We start from the raw sequence: 21,474 nt of genomic DNA on the forward strand, positions 1-21,474 counted from the left end.
GAATAAATGAAATTTGTTAAACAAGATGCCGTTAGAAAAGTCTGCCTCTGCACACACATCCTTGAGAATAACCCCAGTTTGTCTGGGTTCATACAGAACACTAAACTGTGGTTAGTTAAAAGTGGAAGCGGAAGCTTTCGATCTCTTCCTCGTGGCTGCGCTAGAGAAGACGGGAGAGAGGGCCCCGATGAGGCTGAGGTTATTTCACATAACATTAACCCACATAATCACAGAGCAAGAGGAGCATCAAAGATCATCTAGTGTAACTGATGCAGTAGATCTGTGAATGCAGCACCCTTTGGTAACTCATTATTCCATCAGAGCACAGTCAGTTAAAGGCACCTCCCTGTCGGGACTTGAGAGTGAGGCGTAGGTCAGCAACAAAAACAATAGATCACCTGAGGCCAGTGAAGTTAAATCTTCATTCAAGGAAACAAACCACTGCTCAGGCCTAATGGTCTGAGACTCTTCCTAGGAGGTCTTGCCCGATGCAGCAGCCGTGAGGACTGAAGGTCCCTGCTTTCCCACCCCTCTCTAAGGCTCCACCTCTCCAGCATTTCTCCCACACAGTCTCAAACTGCGTCTGCGCACAACTAATCTCTGTTCTTCTCTTTTCATTTCTCTGTATGTTCTCAGAGGCCAGGGAGGGGGGAAGCTGGTTACAGAAGGAAACGCGGGCTCCCTGGATTGTTCATCAGCCTCTTGACCCTCCCTTATTTCCCAGCCTCTGCTTCAGCATCAGAGCCTGAACTGCTCTCTGCCACAGACTCTTCCTGCTCACTAAACCCTGTTGCCCCTCCAGCTTCTGACACCTCTACCCACCCCACCCCAGTCTTCTCCCTCTTACCACTCATTGTCTACCATTCCTCTGGCTCTGAGTCTTCTTCCCCTGGGGGGTCCCCAGCTGGTGCCTCCCACCACTCCTTTGCATGCAGCCAGTCCATGACACTCCCTGAAGGAGGGCCCACAAAATCACCTCTCCTTTTAAACGCCCTTTGTCTGCATTAATTAGACTTGTTACCTTCTTAGCTCCCCTTTCCTATCTTCCTTACTGTTGCCGTTTGGTCTTCCTGATCTTCAGCCCCCTCTAATGATGCACACAAAACAGCTGACTGTGGGCAGTAGCCAATGTTGGCAGATGTCAGGAAGTGCAACAGCTGGTGGAGCCAGAGCCAATGATAGGCAGTGCCAACTTGTCTCCAACTTCCTCCCTACTGAGTTGTACGAGGGGCAGCACTGAGATGAAGGAGCAGGATGTGCCACCCCACCAAGGTGGGTTGTAAGTAGAGGGGTAGGCAGCTAGGCTAGGGGCTGGATGAGGCGTGAATTGACCGGCCTCCATTGAATGTATTGCTATGGAACATGTTCTACCAGCACAAAGATTCCTGCTTGTGAAAACAGAACTTTTTCCTCCTCTCCCTGAGCGTTCCCTAAATCTGTTTCAGGGGTTTCCTCCCAGCCCTCCAGAGCAGACTCGGGGAGAATGTGGGGTGCATGCAGGGAGAAGAGCTGGGAAAATCTGTTGCACAAGCAGAAACCCTTGCTTGGAATGGTTGGATACCGCCCACGGTTTTTATTCACATGTACAACACCTAGCAGTTCGAAAGCACGTCAAGTGCAAGTAGATAAATAGGTACCGCTAAGGCAGGAAGGTAAATGGCGTTTCCGTGCGCTGCTCTGGTTTGCCAGAAGCGGCTTAGTCATGCTGGCCACATGACCTGGAAGCTGTTTGCGGACAAACGCCAGCTCCCTTGGCCTGTAGAGTGAGATGAGTGCCGCAACCTCAGAGTTGTCCATGACTGGACTTAAAGGTCAGAGGTCCCTTTACCTTTACCTTTTTACGACATATCTCATTTATAAAGGCTAGGCCTGCATGGCCATCCTTTACCTCCACAAGGACAATGGCCCCAAACAAAGCTAAGGTTTTATATAAATATTGATAGGGTCCCTCGGTACATTTCCAGAACTTAGCAAAATAAGCATTCCCTCTTTAAGTACTTCCTGCTGCAATGAACATTTGGCCTCTATTGTCCTTTAAACTGTGGGAATGTTTAGGAGTGTGGATGATGATATATTATTTTATATATTTCATCCCAGCTTGAGTTAGCAAGCTCCAAACTTAGCAGAGTTACATTCCCTTTTAAAACACAGCAGATGCGCTTGCATAGGCTTGCTAAAGCCTCTACAAGAAATATATATTCCTGGTATATTCCCCTTCTCCCCTCTTAAAAGTAAAGACACAACACAGTACTGTTTATAAGATATAAAAGAGTTTACTTACAGGCATCCTGAGCTACAGCATACAGTCTCAGAAAGGCAGACAGGCTTAGATAAATGTATTTACATGTAGAGGCTAACTCCATAAGGGAGGAAAGCCTCTTTGTGCTCTCTTGGCTGGGAGCCGAGAGAGCATCTTCTCCTAAGATGTTGCTTGTTCACAAGACGATGCAAAAAGAGAAAGATGGAGTCTGCTTCCTGTGGTTTTGTGTAAACCTGCCTAGGTGAAGCCACACCCATCTTCAGTTAGATAGAGGAAGTTGTCTCAGTCCAGGTAAACAGGAAGTTATGCCTGGAGGACTGAGTTACCTTCATGTCCACTCTAGCAATGTTGTGTTTGGCTGCTCTGTGTTTACATCCCACAAAAACAATCGCTGTGAAAACACCACTTTATTAGAACACATTATTCCCAAACCAGAGGTGGCTACTGTGGGGTCTCCCAGATGTTGTAGGACTCCAGTTCCCATCAGCCCACGGTCAGTCACCAGGGGTGGTGGTAGAGGACACCATGCTGGCCAAGCTTGTACAACCCAGTGTGTGCGCAACTCAGTTTTCTGTTGGCCCAGTTCCCCTTCATTTCCCACGTCTTACGAAAACCGAGATAATGATTACAGAAGTCTTCCTTCCCCCTCTCTCAGATATTTAAACAGGCAATTATTTCTCATTATCCTTTCTAAATTCTTGTGAGGTTTCTCTGATTCAGAATTAAGAAACTTGGAAAGATCCACAGGGTAGCAGAGAGACTTGTGATTACCGGCTTGGGGGGGGGGGGAGGGAAACAACCAGGGCTCTATTTGTGGTTCAAAATGACTTTATGTTGTCCTTGCTAGTTGCTCCTGAATTGGATTTCAGCCTTTTTATTTAAGAGAGAGGTACTGCTCTCTCTCTCTCTATTCCCTCCATACCGCTGTCTCTTCTGTTTCAGAATTTCAGACTGCAAGCTTCAAAGGACAAGCGACCTCCCTTTTTTTTAGCATATTAAAACGCTGTGAGCACGGATGCTGCGATATAAATAATAACAATTTCCTCATCGCATTAGTTGGGGTCTGCTCCATGCTTGAGAAGCCCCAGCAAGGGCACCATCCTAGAAACTGCCTTATACTGAGAGATACCAATGGTCCATCTTGCTCTGTATTGTCACTGACTGGCAGTGACTCTCCAGTGTTTTAGGCCAGTGTTTTTCAACCTTTTTTGGGCAAAGGCACACTTGTTTCATGGAAAAAATCATGAGGCACACCACCATTAGAAAATGTTAAAAAATTTAACTCTGTGCCCATATTGACTATATAAAAAGTAATTCTCTTGAATTTTTCAATTTTTCCCACGGCACACCAGGCAACATCTCGCGGCACACTAGTGTGCCGCGGAAGAGTGGTTGAAAAACAGTTTTAGGCAACAATTTTCCCCAGACCTACCTGGAGATGCTGGGGGCTGAACTTCGAACCATCTCCCTGATGGTCTACCACTCCTTCCGCATCAGTGCTCCCCGCTACCCTTTGCTGCAACGTAAACTGTATTTGTTTATTTAAAGCATTTAGATGCTGCTTGATTCTTAGCCCTTCTAGATGGTGTGCGTAAAAATAAACCATACACAGAATAAAACAACAAGAAGTCACTATAGAACGAAACATAAACCTGAGTCCTGCCTTAAAATGCCTGCTGGAATAAATAAGTCTTTGTCATGCGCCTGAGGTTCAGCTGTCGAATCTCAGTGGGGAAATGAATTGCATGTCTTCTGGTAGTTATGCACCATGCGTCTGTGCCTTGGGGAACCAGCAGCAGGGGACCCCCCTCCCCAATCTCATTGTTGAGGCAGGGATATAAGGAATCAGGCAGTCCCATAAAATATCTTGGACCCAAGTTATTAAGCGCCTTGGAAATTAATACCATACCCTCCAACATTTCTCTGATGAAAATGGGGGTGTCTTCTTCTTCTTCTTCTTCTTCTTCTTCTTCTTCTTCTTCTTCTTCTTCTTCTTCTTCTTCTTCCCCTGCCCATCTGAATGGGTTGCCCCAGCCACTCTGGGCAGCTTCCAACATACATAAAAACACCACAAGACTTTAAACATTAGAAAACTTCCCTACAGAGGGCTGCCTTCAGATATCTTCTAAAGGTTGTATCTCCTTGGTTATCTCCTTGGTTCAGTGGCTGCATAACTCCATACCCTCTGACATTTCTCCAATGAAAATAGGGACGTCCTAAGGAAAAGCAGGACATTCCGGGATCAAATCAGAAACCAGGACTGCTTCTGTAAATCCGGGACTGTCCCTGGAAAATAGAGACACTTGGAGGGTCCATAATAAAAGAACCGTAAACCTGGTACCACAACCTATTGGCAGTCCTGCAAGCTTTTAAGCACAGAGTTATGTGCTGAAGGTACTCTGCCCACATCAACACAGACTTACGTTGCAACAGTGGCTAAATCTGGCAAGCCACCTGCCATGTTAAGTTTCTCACAATTGCCCAGGAATGCTTACTGCCATGTTTGGTTCTCCAGAGCATTATGGGAAATACATGGTGGGCAGCTTCCCAGAACAAGCCAGAAATCCATGGAAGATAAGGCTAATCAATAGCTAACCATGGAGGATAAGGCTATCCATGGAGGATAAGGCTACAGTTGTTATTGTTTATTAAAATTACCATACTGCCCTTCACCCAAAAATCACAGGGCAGTCTGCAATACATGACGGCTATACCCTGCCTCCGCGGGTTGGAGGAGATATGCTTCTGAAGTCCAGTTGCTGGAAATTGCAGGATGGGAGAGGGCTCTTGCGCCCGGATCCTGCTTGCCCCTTTCTCACAGGCATCTGATTAGCCACTGTGGGAACAGGTAGCTGGACTGGCCTGATCCTGCAGACAGACACTTCTTAACAGACACAGGTGTGTGGGCTTCTGGAGCCACCGAAAGCTGCCCAATGCCCCACTTGCCTTAATGGTCCAGACTCCACTGATTTTTATTACATGCAGCATCACAAACCTGCGATTAAACCACTGGGTTTCTCCCTCTGGCGTTTGCCCACAGCCGAGTCAAGAGACTGGCATCCATTTGTGCTTCCAGCAGAAGGAAGAAGAGCCTCACCTGTTTTTCTGAGATTAGATTAAGCTGGTCCCAGCAGAAGGCTCCCATTCTCCATGCGACTGAGTCTACCTCGTCTCAGTCCGTACGGCAGATGGGATGTCTGACCCTGTTTCCAAAGAAATTAGAAGCTGGCACGTAATAGAGAAGGAGCCCCATCCAAACCCTTCACACTTCCCCGGTGTTAAATCACAATTTTATCTGGCCGTCTAAAAAGGAAGCACATTTTTGGCACGGCTGGCCCAGATTTCTGGTTTAAGGCCCCAATGTCACGCGGACACCGTGGCTTCACAAAGGGCTGTTACCGCATGGAAGCGTGATATCTTTTGGAATCTCCGCAGAACGGCCAGCCTGCCACGTATTGAATACCACCCCTAAAAGAATACAACATTCCGTTCCGTCTGCTCGTCCATTTGCAGTGATTGAACAGTTGGGCTATTCTGCCTTTTTCCTCACAAAAGAGCTCTTGGTATGTATTTGCAAGCGCTAAGAGGAACCTGGACGATGGTCAGACTCGCACATTATATCTAGGCCACCGATGTCCAACACCCCACCTGTAGGCTATAAGAGCTTCCTGGTTTGTATTCCAGGTGGCTGGCATTGGCGACAATGTAGCAGAAGAGCTGTAAGCTGCATTATCTATGGACCATCCTCAGGCAGGCAGGTTCAGAGTCCCCATATGTTTTGCATTCAGGGACTTTGGAAGGGGCTGCCATTTGTCCCACCACATCTTAATGATGGAGTTGAGAACATATGAGCACAACAAGAGCCAATGCTTGATCACACCAAAGGCCAATTTGGACCAGTGTCCTGAGCCCAGCATTCTGTTCTGTGGGGAACCTTTTTTTTCCCCAGCCAGAAGGCTGCATTTCTTTGCAGAGGAACCTTCCTAGGGACTAAGTAGAAGTGGCTCTCCAGGGTTTCAGGCAGGGGACATTCCCATCCCCACCTAGTGGTGCTGTGGATAAGGGCCTTCTTAATGCAAAGCAGATGCTCTATCACTGAGCTAGAACCCTTCACTTCAATCCCCATAATCTTTAGTCGCGATGGCTCTTCAGGGCTTCCATGTTCAGAAGCAATTGTTATTGGCATCTGTCTGTCCCGGAAGGCGATGGAAGAGAGTGCATTTGTGGGTATTGTAGCGTTACAGTGCCTGCTTTGGCTGTAGAGACTGATGTGGGAGGATAGCTCAGTTGGTTAGAGTGTGGTGCTGACGATGCCAAGGTTGCAGGTTCAATCCCCGTATGGGATGGTTGCATATTCTTGCATTGCAAGGGGTTGGACTCAGTGGTGGAGCTTCATGCTCCAGCACCTGGGGAGGGAAGCAGGCGGGGGCAGGGCTGGCGTGCGTCCTGAGGGCGTGGCGCACAGCACGGGTGGGGGGGGCAGCCGAGATGGAACCCTACCAGGATCGCGCTGTCCAGGGCACCCCGCCCCCTATGCCCCTCCCTTCCTACGCCAGTGGTTGGACTTAGATGATCATCAGCGTCCCTTCCAACTCCATAATTCTATGATTCTATGTTTTGAAGGCACCCAGTTGTGCTATCCATTCTCAAAGAAATCAGCCCTGAGTGCTCACTAGAAGGACAGATCCTGAAGTTGAGGGTCCAGTACTTTGGCCACCTCATGAGAAGAGAAGACTCCCTAGAAAAGACCCTGATGTTGGGAAAGATGGAGGGCACAAGGAGAAGGGGACGGCAGAGGATGAGACGGTTGGACAGTGTTCTCGAAGCGACTAACATGAGTTTGGCCAAACTGCGAGAGGCAGTGAAGGATAGGTGTGCCTGGCGTGCTCTGGTCCATGGGGTCACGAAGAGTCGGACACGACTGAACGACTGAACAACAACAACAAGTTGTGCTGATGCTGGTGTATCATATTATTTCTTTTTGCTGCACTCCTCCCAGCAGTCAATTCTCCTCTGGTCACTGCTGTGGATGGATGAAGCACTATGCCACTGAGTAAAAGTGCACACCTCATCCTAGTATTTGCATTTTTGCACACATTACTTGGCTGGAGAACCGCAGCACAGTTAGAGAAGTGCAAATGTGGAAGGAAGGCTGTGGTAAGTTTTCCTTTAAATGTGAACAACTGAAACATGCCTTTGACACAATTAAAGCACACGGCTTCCCCAAAGAACCATGGGAACTGCAGTCCCCCCCCTTCATTCACAGAGGTACAGCTCCTGGGATTCTCTGAGGGGGGAAGTCATGTGCTTTAAGTGTGTAGTAAACTGAAGCATAGTGTCTAGATCAAGGGAAGTAATAGTTCCACTCTGTTCTGTCTTGGCATAGGAGCCAACTCCTAGGGGCTGGGCCCCCACAATAAAATATTTGAGGGAGCTGGGCCCCCACAAAGTTGATGGGCACAGTGATATGCATGCACTGTGTCATGTGATCGATTATGCGGGGTGTGGCTTATCTGGGACCCCACAATATTTTATTCAAGTTGGCACCCACACCTGGAATACTGTGTCCCATTCTGGGCACCACAAGCTGGAATGTGTGCTGAGAAGGGTTGACCAAGATGATCAAGGGTCTGGAAGACAATACAAGCCTTATGAGGAACTGTTGAGGGAGTTGAGTATGTTTAGCCTGGATAAAAAGAGACTGAGAGGAGATAATAGCCATCTTCAAATATCTGAAGGGCAGTCACATGGAAGAAGTGGATTCAAGTTACAAAACAGGAGGCCCCGACTAAGCATCAGGAAGAACTGACACTAGAAAGGGCTCCCTTGTGGTGAGTGTGTAGATTCTCCTACACTGGAAGTTTTAAAGCAGAGGTTGGGTGGCCATCTGCCATGCACGAACAGATGAGATTCTTGCATTGCAGGAGGTTGGACTAGATGACCCCGGGGGGTCCCTTCCAACTCCGCGATTCTATACTGCCGGCCTTGCTTCTCTCCCTGGAAGTTCCACCTCTGCGCGAGAATATTGGGGGAGAGAAAGGATGGGGACGGACTTTGGCCAGCATTTGCAGAAACGCTGTTGCCTCCCTCCGTCTCCACCCCCGGCCCGAAACACATACACAGAGAGAGAGAGAGGGGGGGGGGAGGCATAGTGGATCCCCCCCCTTCTCCGCCCCGTTTTTCTTTAATTTCCCTGTTCCACGTCACAGTTGACGCCGGGACCTTTGTCACCCTCAGTGCTGCCACCACGCTGCTGCCAGCCAAAGTGGAAAAACGGGACGTTTGTGCATGTGCGTGTGCGTGTGTGAACGCTAACAGCGGGGGCGGGTTGGACGAGGGCTCTGTGCGCAGGCGCGTGTACAGACACACACACACCCCTCCCCAAGCGAGGGATCCCCTCGCTTCTCAGGGATTGCCCCCCCCCTCCCCCTGCAACTTCTCCCCAGTCATGCAATGGGGATGGGGAAAAGCTAGAGGTGGGCGAAAGCCTGCATGCATTCCTTGTGTTCTTCTTGCTTTGATTGTGCTCGCCTCGGCTGCTGCTGCTGCTGCTGCTGCTGCTGTGCAAGCGCGCCCGTTCGCGCGCGCTCCGCAACACAGCTGCGAGGCTGTTCGGCGCGCGCAGCGGCGCGTGGCCGTGAGCGCGCGCGCGCCTGAGCGTGCCCGCGCCTCCCTCTTATGTCTACAGGTAGCAGCGGCGGCGGCGGCAGCAGCAGCAGCAGCAGCGGAAGGGGGGCGAAAAAGGCAACTGAACTGCTGGAGCCTTTGCTCGAATTTGGAAAGCGGCTGATGCTCCCTTTGCCTACGGATGTATAGCCAAGGAAGCTGCCTTCTGTCTCCTGCCTGATCCCGTCTCCTTGGGCCACTGTGTGCTGCTCTTCCCTGACCCCCCTTCTCCCTCCATCCCTCTCTCCTTCCTTTTAAAAATTTTAAATATATATATATATATATATATATATATATATATATATATATATATATATATATATATATATATATATATATATATATATATATATATATCAATATCACATCACCCTGTGGATTTTGCATGATATCTATCTATAGATACAGAGCTGCAATTTCCCCCCTTGCAAGTGACTTTTCTCCCTGCAAATAATTTTAGAAATTAATTTCCTCTCTCCCGACGTGTTTCTACGTTTGGCTTGCCAAGTTTGTAGCGAGACACGTCTTCTGAAATTCTCCTTTCTCCCGCTCCTTTTTTGGGGTGGGGGGGTGGGGTGGGGTGAGTGGGGAGGGGGGTGCGTTGGTGTAGGATCGGTCGCAGCGACAGCCCCTCGCTGGATGTAGAAAGGCACAGATTTTGCGATTTTTCTCTTTCCTCCCCTTCCCCACCAAATCCTCTTCTTCTCGCCACCCCACCTCTCCTGGACGCCTCTCCCCTCTCCTCTACTCAAGACATTTGGAATCCTCTAGGGAGCTAATGGATACTAAGGAATCAGCTTGGCACATTCTTCCGTCGAGTCCCTTTCCAGAAGAGGAGCATTAAAGACATGCACGTTGCTTGCTCCCCCCTTGTTTTTTCTTTTCCTAAAACAAGACCCAGCCTTCAACTTAGCTTCCTCTTCTTCTCCAAGTATTTATGATTGCAGATCAGGTACAAAAGGAGGAGTAGTTTGATAAGGTAAGGCATCTATTTCTGTCCTTTCCAAGACGCCAGCATGTTATCTATCTGGGCTTTCCAATAACTTGCCTCTTTCTCCCCAGCTCTTTCCCCAGAAGGGGTTCATTTCTCTCTCCGCTTCCCCCCCCCCCCAGGTCCAATTCTCTCCTATACTTCCCCTGCAAAATATATCTGAATTGTCTTTGTGTGCGCTCTAGTATTAAATCTGATTAACCCTCCTCCCCTCCTCCAATATTATAAGAGTTTATGTCTGCTCCAGGCATGTTTTGTCTGTATGGGAGAGCTGGATTTCAAACACACATGCCAGTATCTTCTGATTAAAGGAACAGTCCTGTCCCCCCCCCCCTACTCTTTCCCCTTTTTGGGGTATACTTCCTCTTCTTCCACAGCAGTCTGCATTAACACAGCATACATTAGCAGCAGGCAAAAGCCGGCCTTTATTATTTATGTGCCTAGCAGAAACTTGACAAGTGGAACTAAAAAGTCTTTATATATCAAGGTATTTGCTGCAGCTCTTATAAATAAAGCCCATTTAATTCGAGGGAGTCAGCGTTTCAGCACCATCAGTTAAGAATAGGGTGGAGAAGACGGCTTGATCCTTGTAGAAGTGGAGGGGTCGCATTTATTGATTAAGGCTTTGGTTGTACGTTTGGGGCTCTGTGCATATTTGCCCTTAGCGGAGAAGAAGCCCATAATCCTTGCTTCAAAAAGCCAGAAGCAGTGGGATTCTTTTTTTGGGGGGGGGGAATGGGCTAGTTTTCCAGCAACACTCTCCCCTAACATTTTCTTCTCCCTGTGCTTTTAAAATGCATGAATTCTTGACCTGTCCTCTCCTGTGGTTCTCAGCCTCTGGCTGCAATCTTTGTGATATACCGGTACTTCACCTAGGCTTGACTCCTTAGCGACCAGCTTCTTAATAAGTGGCTCTGTGATTGGGAAGGATAGAGAAAAGTCTTTTTGGGGGGCGAGACAGAGGTGCGTTGGCTGAGGAGCGTGCAGTTGTGGGGGGCAAGGAGGAAACCCCATGGAGGGTGTGTGTGTGGGTGTGTGAGAGAGAAACCCCCACGCAACACGCTGGAGGAGCGTTAGTGAGAATCACAAGGATGCTAGTGCATCTGAATCTTCTGTGCGTGGTGCTTGCTAGTTATTGGCAGCTGAAGAATGACTGGGAGCAGCAGCCAGGAAACAGAGGAAGGAAAGAGGATGTGGAAAGACAGTGGAATCAGGCAAATGAACTGAAGGAGAGGAGGGTTGGGAAGAGAGATTGGGAAACATAAGATGAGAACGTTTGCAAGCTTTCCGGCCACACAAGGTTCTTCCATAGGCATTGCTGTTTGGTGTGTCTTTAAAGGAGTTAAGCGCAGTAGCTTATCAGTCACCAGGAGTCAGAAAGATGGGTGGTGATGGGTGTGCTTGTGCATTTGTGCATGAGTGTTCGAACGCTGGCTACAGAGAGGCGCTGATAGATCATAAAAAGCATCCCCTTGGAGCAACTGCCTTCACTTCAGTTCATCTCCTTCGCAGGATCTGGCACCAACCCAACCTGGCCTCCTCTTCATCATCATCACATTTCTGTTATTTCCCTTATAGTTATTCTCCCCTCCTGGGTGATTTCCTTCCACGTTACTTTCTTGGGGGCGATTCTCATCCGCTCTGCTGAAACATGCTCTTTCTCCTGTTTTATGAGGGGCAGGAAGTGGTGTAAAGAAAAGGATGGTGGGAAACACCTGGTTGGAATTTATTTGCATTACAAAGAATCATTTGAATTGCAATTAACTCTCCCTGGGATATAACCATACCAGATGAATCTGTTAGAGCTGAGGCTAGGGGAAGGTGACATAAAAGAAATTAGGCTTGGCCTCTCAAACGATATAGATCCTTGGTCTCCATCAGTGAGCTCTCTGGGCCATATTTTATATCCCAGGTTCATACTTGGGAAAGAGCAAGGCTTTCAGCAAGCAGCTAATTGCAGAAATATTCTGCTTTTTATGGGATTTAATGGTCCTTTTTTGTCTTAAAATAAAATCTCTCTGTGCTAATAAAGCAGTCTGTATCTATCACAAATTACTTGTTCTCCTCTAAGGATAAATGTTAACCTTTTTTTTTAATGCACCCATTTCCAAAATAATTAATTGCTGTGAACAATTGCTAAAAGGGTTCTTGGTAATAAAGGTGTCGTCAAGAAATGCTGGGTGGCATTTGACCGTAGATCTTTTGCTATGGCTTTTTTTTTTTAATTAAAAAAACCCAGCGATATGAAATACCCAGCGATTCTTTGCCACTTGACAGCCACGGGGAACTGAGGGCACATCTGATGAGAAGATCGCGGGTGATTAGGGATAGGGGTGATGGGATGGGTCCATTCACCAAAAGGGCACCCAAAAAAATTCACATTGTTCTTGGTTCAGACAAAGAGCTAAGACACCACAGGGGCTGATTGAGTGACTTGCACAAAACCCAAGTGGGCAACACAGTTTGGACCATCCGATTCCATGTTTTGATTAAAAGGGGAGGAGGGGGGAAGTGAAATGTTGTAGTAAGTCGGCTGGTTCTGGCGTTAGCCTTTGCAATCCTCTTAAGTAAATGCAGGGACTGTGGCATTCAGTTTTTCAGCAGAATATATTTAATGCTTCTGCAGCACTGGAGGAAGTGGTGATGGAGAAGGAGATATTCATTCCATCCTTCCAGTCCAACCCTGCTGCCTTTATTTTCATGCTTTCTTTATTAATGGGATTTGCTGGTGTTTGTCTCCCCTACTCTTTTTCTTCCTTTTTTAATCCACCATTTACATTTAGGATGAATAACAGAAAGAAATGTCTTTTTAAAAGCCCCTCTTCCGACAAATCACAGAAGCCCCCAGCCACTGAAGCCACTCACCCCCCTACCCACCCCCAAACAGAAGAAAAGAGCCCACAAAAAGATTTTACGCTTACCCAACTCCCCCCCCCAAACCCCTTGTTCCTGTTCGTTGCCGCCTCTTAAACACTTCTGCAGCTGATGCTAGAGTCAACGTTTGTGTATCTGATTGCCTCTGATCATTTGTTTTAAATATATCGCCCCACGTTTCAGCTGGAGTTCCATTTAACAGTATTGACAAATCATTCATTGTAGGAAAACATCATTAGAAACATAGGCTCTATTCATCATGTGAGCTCTCTTTCTCTAGGCCGCCGAGTATTGAAGATAATTAATCAATGAAACTAATTTCTTAACTAGAGAATTGCCTTGTAGCTTTGCTGCGAAATATTTATGTGGCTTCTGATCATCCCTTGGAGGGCTTGTTCCTGGGGCCGGGGGCTACTACACTGAATGGGCAGGAATTATTCTGCCTGGCTTGCAGCACTCAAGACTGCTTACTCTAGCATGGACTCCCATTCACTGAACAAGTGAGAAGGGAAGTCCCTGGTTCAAGTCTTGTCTTTAGTGTGAAGCAGCTGAGAAGCTTTAGGAAAGCCAGCTGTTCATCTGAACGTTATGTGGCATTCTATTATGCGAGTAGACATAGATGGGTTTCTCAACACCTGGGGTTATTGTGGGCTGGATCAGTCCAAAGGCCCATCTAATCCAGCATCCTGCTCTCACACTGCCCTACCAGATGCCTACGGGGATCCTGCAAGCAGACCCTGCACACAGAAGTGCCGTCCCCACTTTTGGATCCCAGCAGCTGCAGCAGTGGGTGGTGGGGTGGGGTTGTGGCACTTACCTGACCTCCCAGAAGTGGATATGCATCTCTTCCCCAGGAGGGAGAGTGGGGAAGGCAAGGCAGGAGGGAGGTCAGCATTGTGCAAACACACTGGCAGAACCAATATGGTGCTCTTGCTAGTGTGTTTGCACAACACCATCCTTTCCGCCTTGCCTTTTCCATTCTCCTTCCTAGTAAGCAGCGGTGACCCAGCTGGTGAGAGGTCAAGTAAGTGCTATAGCTCAACCCTACAGTCTACTACTGGGCAACTGGTATTCAGAGGCATAGTGCTTCTGATGTTGGAAGCAGTTGCACCCAATGCTCAGCATTGGTCCTCAGCAAGAAGAATCTTTAGTACCCCCCACATTCCTTCAGCTTTGGATACTTTGTTTTGTTTGACACATGCTTTATCTCTTCCACATAAGATGATAAATGCAAAGCTATGATCTATAAATCTGTATTTATTCATGCCATATGAATGCTTTGATTCAGCTGCTTAGTGGGTGAATGGTTGTATCAGGCAGGTGTTCCTCCTAGCCAGTTGATCCAGTTCTTTGCCTGGGTTGCCTACCCTGAAATCTGCCCCTTGTCGATGTGTCATTGATTGTATTGCTGCTGTTGGTTTCTATGGTGATAAGTGTTGGAATCTTGGAATCCAAGACCCAAGTTTGGGGCAAGCACTCTTGGGTGAGAGAACCCCAGCAGAGATTTAACACCATAGTACAAGCAGCAAAGAAAGTTGTGCAAAACCTTCCAGTGCCCTTCCAGTGAGTCCCTAAAATGCCCTCTTTTAAAAGCTCTTTCCAAGCTATCTCACTTCCCTAGCATAGACACGGAACAAATGTTTTTAGTGAGTCATACAATGGGCTCCTTGCAAAACTCTTCAAATGTCAGATTCAGGTGCTTTTCTATACAGCAGTCAGAAAAGATACACAGGCATTAAAATGTTGCTTAATTATAAAAGGTAAAAGTTACTAAACTATTGGTGGAGAAAAACATTTTGTTTCAGACTCCATTCTGGTCTGAAACAAAAAGAGGCTGGTTAAAGCCATGCGCTGGAGTGACCAGCTTAGAGCTCCTTGCATGCTGAAATCCACTTGGAGAGTGAGATATAACCAAACTTGGAGGTTATAAGCTTTGGTCAGGGCCGCCTTACCCATAGGTGCTAGTGGTGCAGGGCACCCGGGCGCTGGGCTCTCAGGGGCGCCAGGTCGAGAGTCTGGGGCCCAAGAGTTGAGTCCGGGGAAAAGCCTGAGGCAGCTGGCTGGCTCTGCCCTCTTGCGCACCTGGGACTGGGAAACCTGGGGGGTGGGGCGCTGGGCAGATCTTTGCACCCCGGTGCCGCATATGCTTAAGACAGCTTGGTAACCCATTTTCTCTCAAGGTGGAAAGTGATGACAGGCTAAGCCTGGTGGGACAACTTACTCTATGGTTTAACCCCTTCATGAACTAATTTAGATTCAAACATGCTAGAGTTACGTGAGGCCGGAGAGAATCACACTTCTCAGCAGAGAATGTTTGTGATTTGTGGGTGGTAACAGGTGTTAGGGCCAGGTTAAGGACACTAGAAGAGCCCTGCTGGATGAGACCAAGGACCTAGATGTTCCAGCATCCTTTTTCCCAATGAGAGGTTTGGGGAAGTGGGCCAGGCCAAGCTGCCTTCTGCTTCATTTGTGGCGATACCCTCGGTGGATATTAATTATTAGAATTAATTAATTAATTAATTAATACAGTTATTGTTGTGGTATATGGAGCAAGGAATAAGGTACTGTGTTGAGTGTAATCTTGCTAACCCTTGAAACAAACAAACAGATAAGGTGGCACTTGGATGGGGCATAGGGGGATCTGAAAATATGTTGTTCACCTAAAATGCACAGGAGTTGCACATGCTAATGAGTTCCCTGCCACCAAGGACTATCATCCACTCATAGTACCAAGCCCCCAAAGATCACATCACAAATCCAGAGTCCAGCTGTGCCACGATCAGAAAGCATGACATAACTCAGGTAACTCAAAGTCCCTGAGTCAAGCAACAAACTATGTAGCTTGTCACACAAATGTGATATGTGAATAGGAGTTAAGTGCCTAGGAAACCTATGTCCCTTTCAGTTGGGCTTGGGGTCTACTGTTGCCCTGGTTGCTCTGGGGGGGGTGGCCTTTGCTGGGAGAGACACATGGGGGAATGTGTCTAAGCTGATTCTTCTGGATCTCTGGGTTCAGTATTGGAGCAGCTGCTTGGCAGAGGGTCCACTCCTACTCAGGGCAGGGGGCAGATTCAAGAAGGTGGGACTAGGGGACTCTTGCAGAACCCCTAGCAGTTGTCCGACAGGGAGAAGACAGCTGTATTTTGCTGTTTGATATCTACGTGAAACCTCTGGGAGAAACTGTCAGGAGATTTGGGCTGAGATGTCACTAGTATATGACTGACATCCAGCTCTACCTCTGTTTCTCATCACACACACACACACACACACACACACACACCATCCTAAATCAATGCTTGGGCTTGCTAATGGACTGGATGAGGGTGAACAAACTGGGATTCAGTCCACACAAGATGAAGATGCTGTTAGCAGGTGGTTCGTTCACCTGGATCAATGATATTCAGACATTTTTTGGGGGATGGGGTTTCATTCCTTCTAAAGAGCTGCACTTTTGGGGTGCTTTTGAATGCAACAATGTCATTACATGCACCATGGCATTTCTTCTTTCCTCCACAACCAGCATTGTCATTAGAAGATTAAGCAGTTCAAAATACCTTTTACCAAAGTGCCTTTGACTCAAAGTGCCTTTTCTCAGCTTTGGCTGATAAGGCAGCAGTGACTTTACCTGGGTGGAGATAGCTTGGTCAGAGGTACCCATGCTCTGGTAATCTCTCCATCCTGAGATGGATGGGTGCCAACCAACCGGTAACCCCTCACATAGACTACTGCAATGTCTTGTGCATGGGGCTGCCTCTAAAAATGGTCCAGAAACTACAGTTGGTTCAAAATAGAGCCCCCAGGGTATTGTGACTGGGTATTTTCATCATGTTATGATAGTGCTTTCCCAGCTGCACTCACTCTGAGTTGGTATTGGGACTCAATTTAAAGTGCTGCATTTAATCTATAGAACTCTAAAATGCCTTAGGATCATTTCCCTGCATATGTCATTATGAATCTTAAAATCCTTCTTCATATGCACAAAACTGAGATAGGTGACCACTAAGGAGAGGGAAGGCCTTTTTGGTAGTGGCACCGCAGCTATGGAATGCTCCTCTTAAGAGAGACTCACTTGTTGCCTTCTTTGTGGTCTTACCAGCACCGGACAAAGTCCTTTCCCATCACCTTGGCTTTTAAATTGTGTTTTAAGTCTCAAATTATTTTATACTGTCATGTCACTGAAACAAATGTGGTTTGTTTTTTTGCAGTTGTCTATTGTTTCTGCCAATTTTATGATAGATATGAACGGTAGTTTTGTTGTCAGCCACCCAGGGAATACTTACTGATAAGTTGAATAAATAAATAATGAAAAACACCTGTTTTAAAGATAGAGAACAAGGAGACTGACTTGTCTTCCAGTGGGAAATGTGGGAAGTCATGATGAAGAGCTCAAAAACACCAGCACAGAGTAGATCGTGGAGGAAAATGAACTGAGCAGAACTTCTCTCTCTATCACCAGCCAGCCAGTGTAATTAGCCCTCACTGGCTGTTCACCGTCCATTTCCTTTTCCACTGCAATTCTGTCCATGAGCCACAGCCAGGCTCCTCTTCACCACATCACAGCTCTAGTGTGGAGTGTCAGAGAGACATGTATGCACACCTGGCACCTTGCGCACAAAGCAGACATGGGCACCACAGTTCAAGAAGGATACTGACAAGCTGGAACGTGTCCAGAGGAGGGCAGCCAAAATGGTCAAAGGCCTGGAAACGATGCCTTATGAGGAACGGCTTAGGGAGCTGGTTATGTTTAGCCTGGAGAAGAGAAGGTTAAGGGGTGATATGATAGCCATGTTCAAATATATAAAAGGATGTCATACAGAGGAGGGAGAAAGGTTGTTTTCTGCTGCTCCAGAGAAGCAGACACGGAGCAATGGATTCAAACTACAAGAAAGAAGATTCCACCTAAACAGTAGGAAGAACTTCCTGACAGTAAGAGCTGTTTGACAGTGGAATTTGCTGCCAAGGAGTGTGGTGGAGTCTCCTTCTTTGGAGGTCTTTAAGCGGAGGCTTGACAGCCATCTGTCAGGAATGCTTTGATGGTGTTTCCTGCTTGGCAGGGGGTTGGACTGGATGGCCCTTGTGGTCTCTTCCAACTCTATGATTCTATGAGCAAGATAAACGTTCTAAAAGAAAAAGAAAACCCATGGGTTTGGCTCAGGATTAGTTTATGAAGGACAGAGTGGTTGGAATGTAGAGAAGTTGACCTGAGTTAATGTATTCCTGACAGATACTTGTCCTCAGCTGCTGTTTGAAGACCTCCAAGGACAGAGATTCCCATTTCCAGCCTAAGTGGCTTCTTTGGTTGATGAACTGCTCCTAGCATATCCATCATATAGGCTTGATTTATGTTAGGGAGGGGCTGTAGCTCAGCGGTAGAGCATCTGCTTTGCATTCAAAAGGTCCCTGGTTCAATCCCTGACATCTCCAGGTAGGGTTGGGAGTCAGCCCTCCCAGAAAACCTGGAGATCCTCTGCCAGTGAGCGAGGACAATACTGAGCTAGATGAATCGGTGGTCTGACCCTGTGCAAAGCAGCCTCTTGTAGTCTACACTGTTGACTCAGCAACCAACATGGAAAGAGAGCAAGCGTTCTCTTAGGTAGGAGGGAAGGAAAGTTAGCAGTGGATTCAAATGCCCACTCCACATTTTCTGCCCCATTCTCGGGAGAAGAGTTTGGAGCATGAGTGTGGGGTTGGGGGAGAACTCAACATAAATTTCAGAGAGCAGGGGCTAAGCAGAGTGGAAAAAAACAGAGGAGAAGAAAAGTCAGAAATAGCCTCTCCCACTGTGGTTTCCAACAAGCCCCCCATCTCCTGAAAGTTAATTAAAAATTGTCCTCTCCCAAAACTAGGCGGCAAATGTTTCATTCCCCTTTTGCCCCCTTCCTCCTTGAATGCGGGCAGGGGAAGGTACTTCCTAAAACATGTGGATCAAGGCCACTGAAAACAGTGTCTGATAGTAAAGGAATAATGATATCAGCAGGGTACTGTTAGCAGAACTACTTTGTTTCATTTGCAAGTACTCTCTCCCTTTTAAATACAACAGACTCAGCTGCCTTTGAAACAATTGGTCTTGTCTGTGTGCTGCCACGAAATCTTTCAGGTTCCTGTGCCCATGAATGCGGCAATAACAGAGGAGGTCCTTAAACGGCAGTGAATTGCAGGCAAATGCTAGGGTTCAGGAGGTCAACTAAGTCATTCATTATTGCACCGGGAACATTGCTGATCTAGGTGTATGGTAAATTAAATCTCCTAAGGGTAACTTCTGGTAGAGGTAGGATACAGCTTCCCTGTTTGCTCTTGTCATTAAGCTAGCAAAAGAAGTTTCTGTAGAATGGGAAAGAATGCTACTCTGTGCCTGCACACATTGTCTCCCTCCCCTCTGGGCCAATGCCGTTCAAAAGCCACATATTGTGGGCTGCTGGGTGCAACCTCCCGTGGTTCTGCAGACTCAGGCAAGCAACTAATCCAGAAGTCTTACTGAGCCCTTTGATGGGCAGTATACATTGTTGGGGTGGGGACTTCACCATGGGGACCTGATTTAAGAAAATTTGCCTACAATTATTCCTAGTCCTGCATAGAAGAACAGATGCTCCTGTCCATCCATCCCCAGTAGGATGTGAGCACCTTCTGTTTGAGCTTCTCAAAAGGCCTTCATCATTGGTTCAGAGTTAGGTGGGTCAATCTACACTCCATTATTTGAATGGACTGCTTTTTGTGTTGGATTTGATCACTGAAGCCATAAAGACTTAGTTCAGTAGTTTTCAAATGGGGTGGCCTATGGCTCCTTGGAAGATTACGTTGCTGAAGAAATCGGCAATAATGGACAATCTAGCCTGCAAAAAATGATTTTGATCAAAGTTTAAAACTTGTTTGAATGCAGTGTGGAATTGCATTCAGCAGTGCACTCTCAGTTCCTGTATGGGAACGAAGATGCTTAAGAAGTATGACCTGTTCCTATGCTTACAGGCTGTAATCATTTTGTCTGGGAGTTCTGTTCCTGGCCCACGTGCGCATTGGTGGAGCATGCATAAGCCCACTGCTCCCCATTGCACCCCATTCTGCCCTCTTCCGGGTCCAAAAGGAGCAGTGCATCAGTGGTCATGCATCAATTGGATGTCCACAAAATGGTCAACACCTGTACTGAGCCTGTGTCTAGGAAATGACCCAAGATCTTTGGCAGATCTGATGGACTTATTGGCAGAAAATAGAAGAAGAAGAAGAAGAAGAAGAAGAAGAAGAAGAAGAAGAAGAAGAAGAGTTTGGATTTGATATCCTGCTTTATCATTACCCGAAGGAGTCTCAAAGTGGCTAACTTTCTCCTTTCCCTTCCTCCCCCACAACAAACACTCTGTGAGATGAGTGAGGCTTAGAGACTTCAAAGAAGTGTGACTAGCCCAAGGTCACCCAGCAGCTGCATGTGGAGGAGTGGAGACGCGAACCCGGTTCCCCAGATTACGAGTCTACCACTCTTAACCACTACACTGCACTGGTATGGAATGGGTTCCCTGAGGATAGGAAGTCACAAAACCCCTAGGGTAAGGTCTTTCATACCTAAAGGAGAAGGCAGTGTGGCCTCTTATGGCCTGTTGCAGCCTTAGGTTTGGGCAGATGCATGATGTTGTATCCAACCGAGTCATACTTAGAGTAGCCCCATGGACTAAAGTTAGTCTGCAACTTTTAGAAGCTTTTCAGGAACTTCTAATTTGGTTTGGTTTGCAGCGATCATGTTTGAGCCTTAATGCTGTTTACACTTATTGCAATGCCTTTGATTTAGGGTTGCAAACTTCAGTCAATTAATCGGTTAGGTTAAATGATATTCTATATATATCCTATAAAGTAGTTATGAAAGCTACAGATGACAGGCATCATATCAGCATTCCCCTTTCTTTCTCATGCAGGAGGGCAAGGCACTTCTGAGATTGCTTTTTGATGTCCGTAGCAGGCACAAAGTATGCCCCCCCAAAACCCCCCACCCATTTTAACAGTCTGGAAAAACATGGGGATTTTAATTAATTGATCAATCAATTAAAACTCATGAGTGATTTATTTAATCAGGTGGCAGCCCTACATTAGCATTATATTTTATACCAAAAACTTTTGCTCAAATGCCTTACCATTTACATTATCAGAGAAAAATGAGCTCTACACCAAAAAATAAAATAAAAATGGAAGCGAAAAGGCTGATATATTTCTAGCAGACTGCAAATAAATGTGGAGTTGGGACCAAGGGGTCAAATGTTGTTTTGCCACAAAGGGCAATTTGTTAAAGCATCCCTCTAAGTGCTAGCAGATCTTGAATTGATTATACTCTCCAATCGATAAAGAAACTCAAGAGACCAGTGCAACTGGTCTGGACTAAGGACGCACTGTTGGCCTGACCCAAGGTACAATTATTCTAGTAACTGAGCTGATGGATTTGCAAAACCTGAGAATGGATTTGTTTCTTTTTGGTATATTTAATCCACGTTGCTTAGTGTCCCATCGCCATGAATGGCCTGTACTGTCTGGAAGAACATTACCAGTGGGGTTGTTGTTGTTGTTGTTCAGTCGTTCAGCCGTGTCCGACTCTTCATGACCCCATGGACCAGAGCACGCCAGGCATGCCTATCCTTCACTGCCTCCCGCAGTTTGGCCAAACTCATGCTAGTCACTTTGAGAACACTGTCCAACCATCTCATCCTCTGTC

At 46.9% G+C, this 21,474-nt stretch overlaps 1 protein-coding gene across 6 annotated transcripts in view; it reads left to right on the plus strand.

Annotated features, from left to right (window-relative positions):
* Positions 1-9,597: 9,597 nt before the first annotated feature.
* NLGN1 (neuroligin 1) overlaps positions 9,598-21,474 on the plus strand; it is a 609,345-nt gene continuing 597,468 nt past the window's right edge. For all 6 annotated transcript variants that reach the window (XM_033150667.1, XM_033150668.1, XM_033150670.1 and 3 more), the window contains exon 1: positions 9,598-9,905. The gene's annotated coding sequence lies outside the window, so the exon portion shown is untranslated. The remainder of the gene's footprint in view (positions 9,906-21,474) is intronic.

Source organism: Lacerta agilis, chromosome 5 (genome assembly GCF_009819535.1).
Source record: "Lacerta agilis isolate rLacAgi1 chromosome 5, rLacAgi1.pri, whole genome shotgun sequence".
Taxonomy (NCBI): Eukaryota; Metazoa; Chordata; class Lepidosauria; order Squamata; family Lacertidae; genus Lacerta; species Lacerta agilis.